The 7,446-nt window shown below is 43.7% G+C and overlaps 1 long non-coding RNA gene across 1 annotated transcript; it reads left to right on the top strand.

Moving 5' to 3' along the window:
- Positions 1-4,236: 4,236 nt before the first annotated feature.
- LOC130681411 (uncharacterized) lies at positions 4,237-6,660 on the top strand. Its single transcript, XR_008994543.1, has 2 exons — positions 4,237-5,462; positions 6,011-6,660. It is a non-coding gene; the product is annotated as an uncharacterized LOC130681411 (long non-coding RNA).
- The last annotated feature ends 786 nt before the right edge of the window (positions 6,661-7,446 follow it).

Raw genomic sequence — 7,446 nt, 5'->3', positions numbered from 1 at the left:
GCCAGGGCTGTGGGGCCTCTGAGGACAGTGTTCAGCGTGTGGTCTGGCCGAGTTTCCATGAGAAGCACCCAGAAGGCACCCACTCCATGCCTGGCACAGAGGAAGCCCTGGAGGAAAGATATGCCTCCTCTTGCCCGGGGAATGATTATTTGGAAATGTACCTCTTTATTTGAAGGAAAGCATGTTTAAATGAGCTCAAACAAAAAAAAGACAGGCTTTATAAGAAGAAAAGTGGTTTTCCAAAAAACGAGAGAAGTTGCCAGGAGCTGGCTGACTTCCTTATTTCCAGGGACCAGCGTTATTAAGGCATTAGCAAACCCAGTCCCAGGAAAACACTGCCTTTTGAATGAAAAGCCCCAGGACTGGGAGAACGTCGCGTAGGGAGCCCTATTTGGGTAATGACTCAGATTAGATGTCCAGCTGTCAGCGATGTTAGCATTTGCTTGTTTTATGAAATCTTTTATCGAGTAGGTATTCTGGTTCAGATTTTTTTTGTCCTTCTTCACCTGGGTAGGTTTTTATGACTGGTAAGGAATTCCTTATTTTACACATTTGCTTATATTTCATACTTGATATCTGATGAAGGAAATTGAGCTGTTCTTTCTATTGCCTTTTGAGCAGCACATCCTCGGGTACATGCTGCTGTGTGACAAGCCAGGACCACTAGAAGCGCTAGGGAAATACGCTTGGAAAAGAGAGGTAATTATCTAAAATTAGATCAAGCAAAAATCACTCTGTTCAGTAAATCCTGTTGCTAAATTGCCAATAGCTAGCTAAGCACGGGATTATACTGTGTTCTATGAAAAAACAAATTTAAGGCCTTAGTAACAGGAAAGTGCGTCGAATATCTAGTGTTATCAAGCCCTCTCTTAACTTTTTTTTTTCCAATTTGAAAGAAGACTTGGGGAAGCACAGAGACAACTGATTCAGGGCAGGGAAAAAGATGGCCCATTTTTAAAAAAATGTTCTCTTAAACAAATTAGTCACATTGAGATCAAGTGATGTTTCTGAGAAATTAGTGATCTTTTTCTAGAACTTAATAGATAGGTGATGTTTTCAAAACCAACCATTTGTTCTAGTTGCCCTACTTTAACTGTAGTCTCAGTACTCCTACAAGAAGCTTTGAGGTGTCATGGGGATTGAAGTTTCCCAAGAAAAGGGCCATAAAATAAGTAATGCAGAACGAAAGAACCAGGTATCTTGGCAAAGTTGTAATTACAGCTGTTTGTGAAGTTCTACCGGAATTTCTTCTCTAGGGCCATGAATCCAGCCCAGCAGAACTTTGAACTACATACTGTGTCTAGTTATCTGCTCTCTGTTGAGAAAACCTGCGGGATGTGGGAGGGGCCAGTGAATGGGGAGAGAGGATGTTGTATTGTCTTTCTTTTCTCTCTCTTCCCTCTATACCCATCACGTGTAACCTTCACAGCACAGATATGGGACTTCCATCAAAGTAGGATTTGACAAATCGTTAAAATAATAATTTTGGAAAGTATGTAATAATTTGTGAAAATGCTTATGACGTAATGTTACCCAGAAGACATAAGACACAAAGGTAAACTTCACTGTGATTGCCAACTATGTAAGAATTATGGATATATACAAACAAGGTCTCCAAGACAGCAGACAAAAATGAAATACATCTGATTTCTAGGGAGATGGAAAAAAAAAAACCCTTTTCGTTCAGTTTGCTTTCATCTGCTCTGGTTGGTGCAAAAAAAAAGGAAAATAAAAGTGGGGTGACATTCGAAATACTGAATAACCCATACACCGCGGAAGCTGCTCCAATAGGCAGCTGCTCTAATTATGGAGGGTGCCAGATGGCAACAGGTAAACACAGCCTTGCAAAGCCAGGTCAGCAGTGGGTGTTGCCCCGCAGGTCTGGGGCTCACAAACCGGGTGGGAGCTGCAGCAGACCCAGCAAGATGCTTACCTGGGCCCAGGGTGGGTTTGAGAATTACCTAGTTATCAACCAGAACTGTAGTATTTCCATTTCTTAACAACAGTGCAGCTGTGACAGTGCTGGCAAGCTGACAGGAGTTCCGATTAAGAACCATCCTGAAAGACAGGGAATGAGATAATGTTTGTAAAGGATTTCCTTAAAACACATAGCACATGGTACATACTCCACATATGTTGGCTGTTGTAATCGTGTTGCATTTTTGCTTATACTTTTATTCTTATTAATATGCAAAAAGCATGCATATGAAAAGAGGAGGGTCCAGGGTCTCTTCCTCTTCTTATAAGGGCAATAATCCCATGATAAGAATCCTCACGAGCTAATTAATCTAAACGCAATTACCTCACAAAAGCAACACCTCCAAACACCATCACATTAGAGGTTAGGGCTTCAATACATAAATTTTGAGATAAACAAACATTAAGCTCCTAAGAAAGATGTTATGCAGAAACCTTAGAGGGATAGCTACACAAATAAAGTGGATTTTAACAATCTGTTTGCTGACCCACCCTCCTATTCACTGACGCATACAGTCTTTCACTCCCCACATACCCATCCTTCCATCCATCCATGCAGCCAGCTGGCCGTTTAACAAACATTTACTGAACATCTATCACATGTCAGAAGAAATCACTAATAGGGAAAATAAATGACACACTGCAAATTCTAAATGCTATAACAGACTATTCGAAATGCTTAACAAAGACCTATGGGAACTCAATGAGAAAGAAAACACATTGATTGAGAATGGATTAAGTGATTTACCGATTTATCTGCCCTAGTGTGACTGAAGAAATACATTGCTAGTTCCACAGTGAAATTAGAAGCAGTCTTTTTTCCTCCTGAAGTGCCTTTCTTCCTTCCAAGATAGTGGGGAAAGAATGGGGAGAATTTACCTCGAGACAAAAAGACAGCTAAAGGTTGCAACCCCTACACATCAGGCGCAGAGGTCTGTCAGCGCTCCCCGGGAAGGGGGAAGGAGGGGCCTCAGGGAGCACCGGCGCCCATCCTTCTCTGGTTAGTGAGGAACGGCGCGCGCTCAACAGGAACTTCAGCAGTTTCAAGGAGCAACACAGATGCCCTTGGGTGGTCCTGCCGGGATGGCCTCAGGGCTTCCCTCTGACCAGTCAGCAGGGAGGAGCCGGGGTCTTCTAAGGAGTGGTCCTGGAGGCTGAGTGTGCCGGGGAGCACACGTGCACAGAGGACAGGCAGGCAAAATACAAAAATATCCACGCAGCTCTTCAAAATACATAGCTAAAAGGTAGCCACATATTTGTAGTTATGGCGCACTGCTGCCAAATGCTTTATTATAATCAAGTTGCAACATAAAACTTCCTGCCTGGAGACTTCAGGTACTTTGAGGGTTACTTTAGCAATCAGAGGAAGAAAGTCCCATTACACACACGTATTTGTTTTGTGGACAAAAGGAACCCCTTACTAAGACACTATTCTATGAAAGAGGTGTATTAATCCCATTTCATAGAGGGAGAAACTGAGGGTCACAAAGTTAAGTAATTTACTCAGTTCTTAAAAGTCAGGTGATGCCTTCTCTGGAATAAGCTCTCCCTTCTCTTTCTTTTTACTAAGAAAAATTCAAATTACACATAAATTGGGAGACACACAAGAAGCTCCTTTCGCCCCTCACCCAGCTACAACAGGCAGCACCTGGTGGTATCTCGTTTCGACTGTGATTCTTTTGATCACAGTGACATGGCCGTTTGTTTCCCCGTAATGATAAGCAGCGACCAGCCAAACGCGCAGAGCTTCATGCCTGTGGTTTGCTCAGAAAAGTCTATGAATATCTACATAATTCGGCAGCCCTTTGCCCTGAGATGAATTTTCCAAATGTCGGGCCTTTCTGGGACTCTGCTTACTTGATCTGAGGGACAGACAGAAATGCTGCTCATGACCCACAGCCAAGCCTGGTTGGGGGCGAGGCGCTGGCTTTGAGAGGGGAGGGATTCAACTTGCTTTAGGGACCTCTCCTGGGGCAGTTAGGAAGGGCCATGTGGCATCCAGGCATAATTCTAAATGGGGATTTCAAGCACCCTAAAGGGACCCTTCCTTATCTATTCCTTAGTGGAAACACTATTAAAACAGTAAGGAAGAAAACTTCTTAGACAGGTTTCTCACAGGAGTTACCAGATTCTTTTCTTACTGCAACATGTATAATTTATCCTCTGAAAAAGATGTATAACTGTGACTTAATACCAATATACAACAGTGACAATTTGTTCATCCTATTTTTTTACAAGAAAGAAAAAAATCATTAGCTAAATCCAATTTATGAGCCTGTACAGAAGCAAGGGTCTTCCAGAACATAAGCTTCACCGAGCAAGTAAATGGCATAGACACAATCAGAAACTGCACAAATCAGCTTTGCTGTAGTAAAAAATGGCCCTTGTAGAAAAGTTTTCCTCTACCCTCTTATGCTCTGTGACTAGAGCCTATGAATTAAACTGACAAAAGCCAGATTAATAAGAGGAAAAAAAAACCAGTTTATTTACACATGGGAGAACAGAGTGGTGAGTAACACAAAGGGATGGTTAGGATTTGGAGCTTTATACCAACTTCACAGGTGAAAGAAGGGGAGAAATGCCCTTATGGGAAAACAAATGTCCTGTTGGAAAGATAAATGGGTTTCAGGAGAACAAACAGGAGACAGGAAAATCTGTGATCATGCTGTCTATGCTGGTTTGAGGGGTCATTCTGCCTCCTTCAGAGCCATAAAACTCCTCTGCAGAAGGGACATGGGGGTGGGTGTTTATTTATATTCTCCTTTCTTAGAACAGATCTGTCCCAAAAAGGAATTTATTTCCCAAAAGTTGCTACTGTTGGTCTGCTTCTTACAATAATCTTTATACCACGTCTGGATTTCAAGTGAGTCCCCGCACACCCAGACCTCAGGGGCTTATAACAAAGATGTATTTCTCAACCATGTTGCACACTAGCTGTACAATGGGCACAAGCCCTCTTCCACATGTCTTCCTCACTCCAGGATCCAGTCCAAAAGAGCCTCTACCGGGAGCAGGCCATTTTCGGTGGCAGAAGGAAAACAGAGTGGATGAGCCTTGCGATGTCTCGGAGCGCTTCCCTTTGGGTGTGTTTGTTTGCCACTTCCTTGCTCAGTCCATTGGGCAAAGCAAGCCATGTGGCCAAGGTGCGTCTCAGAGAGGCAGGCGAAGAACACTGCTCCTACAGAGAGGCCACTGCAAGTCACAGGGCACGAAGTCAGCGGCTCTTCCTGGAAAGGTGAGTGAAGAACTGGGACAACGCTATTAAAACGGTTCGCCAGAGCCTGCCCAGGTGGAATCTTTCCACTCCATTCTGCTTGGAAATGTTTCAAAGAAGAAGTAAGACTTGGATTTTCCAGGATGATTCTAGGCAGAGGTGAAGCAGATGCTAAGGCAGGAGCACTTGGGAAATGATGAGAAATCCCAAGAGGCTGGAGCCCAGGTCACGTGGAGTGGAGAGAGGACAAGTGGTGACCACAGAGCTGGAGGTGAGAGATGGGGCCAGACTGCAAAACTGGGGCAAATAAGAACTTTGGCCTTCTGCTTTTCAAACACTCACCCGAGTCTTCCTAATGGCCCAGGAGGATTAATGCATTTTTCTTGAGGTTTTGGAAAATCATCTTTTAAGGCTTAAGCATCATCATAAATAATAATGAGAACTTTGCATTCTGCTTCAGAAATATTCAAGTTGGCTTTATTATAAAAATAATGGTTTCCTCCTCTAAAAACCTTCAAAGAAAATTGATACACTAGGAAGCAGCACCATGTTCAGCCATGTCTGTGCTTTGATTTGATGTGCTTCCGGCACCAACCAAGCATCCCTCTAGGCACAACATTTTCCAAATCAAGTTTTTGGGGAAGAAAATCATATAACTTCTCCTTATGACATACAGTGCTGGTATGATTGGTTAAAAGACTAACTATATTGTTTAGATCCTTCATTTCTTCAGTTTTCTTATTTCTGTTGCACATTAATAATCAAGAATTAAACTTCACTATTCCAAGTATATTTCTCTATATCCATTTCTCCTTACAGTTACATGTCTGGAATGTGTTTGCACGGTGCCTCCACTCCACCCCTTGTCTCCCGAACCAATCCCTGCTCATCACTTAAAGCCAAGTCACCGCTCTGTGAAGGTGTCTCTGATCTCAGTGGTTAAAACCCTAATCCTCAGAAACAACCACCGGACTTTGCATACACAATTCTTGGGAGAAAAGAGAATGCAGGGCCACAGAAACAGGAGGGCCATCAGAGGAAGGTAACAATGCAGAGATGGCAGTGGAGGAGAGAGTGAAGAGAGGAAGAGAAAGAATTTAAAGAATGAGCTGAAGGTCAGGGTGGAACCTTGGGAAATTCTCCAGCCAAAATGGCAAAGAAAAACAGTGGAGACCCCAAGAGCAGACACCTGCAGGGCGGTGCTCCCTGTTCACACGAGGAGCTGAGCAGTTTATTTCTCAAACATCTGTTTGCACTGAGTACTCTTGGCACTGTCACTGATCTGCCCTGCAGCGGGGTCGCATTCCAAGAATCTGAAGTGGGGTGATTATGGACCGAGAGGAGCTCCCTTGCCTCCCATTTCATACTTTCTGCCACACCAACCAACTCAGGGAGGAAAGTTCAGAAAGGGTTGTATCCTGCTCTGGCATCTGTTTTGAATTCCTGGGTAAATAAACCTGCAGACTAAGTGTATGGGTCAAGTCCCTTTTAGTTATGAGTGACAGAAATTAAGTCCAGCTGTGTTAAGCGGAGAAAGGGCATTCATCGTTTCAAGTATCTGAAAAAGTCCAGAAGCAGTCATAGCTAAGTCAGAGATGAAACTGACTTGAAATGATTGTCTCCATCTCTACCAGTCCCTTTTCTGGAGCCTCAGTGCTTTGAGTGGGCATAAGTGGGTCCTGTGCCCAGCCCTGGAATTGAGGGTGAGGGTGAGGGGTCAAGCCCATCCAAAGTTTGAAGGGCTTTGGGGTTCTCTGGCAATACAACTCCAGTACCTGCGGTGTCTTTCCATCCAATTTGCATTTCATCAAATGCTTAGCCTAGTAATGCAGACTCACTGATTCCGCAAATACCGAGCACTTGCCCCTGCCCTACAAAATAGCGATGGAAAGGACAAAGTCCCTGACCTGAGGAGACACGTTCTAGTGATCTTGGGTACTTAAGTCCTCCAGTGGTCAGTCATGGTCATAGTCCTGAAATCCTGACATAGACTTGATAAGTCCAACTGTGTTAAGCAGAGAAAGGGCATTCATCGTCTTTGGGTTTTGGTCTTAAGAAACAGGCATCAACTCCCCTGTTCTTCTGGCCCTCTAGGGCTCTTTTATTTCAAAGCTGGCCTCTTTTTTGAAAGATTCTACTCAAAGCCAGAAGGAGTAGCCAAGACACAGCATTCTTCCTTCAAGTCCCCTAAAGCTCTAGCCACAGGAGTCACACGGACAGAATTCCAGGATGCCACTGCATAGCCAGATTTCTAA

The sequence above is a fragment of the Manis pentadactyla genome, chromosome 17 (genome assembly GCF_030020395.1).
Source record: "Manis pentadactyla isolate mManPen7 chromosome 17, mManPen7.hap1, whole genome shotgun sequence".
NCBI classification, from domain to species: Eukaryota; Metazoa; Chordata; class Mammalia; order Pholidota; family Manidae; genus Manis; species Manis pentadactyla.
This window is presented reverse-complemented; position numbering and strand designations above follow the sequence as displayed.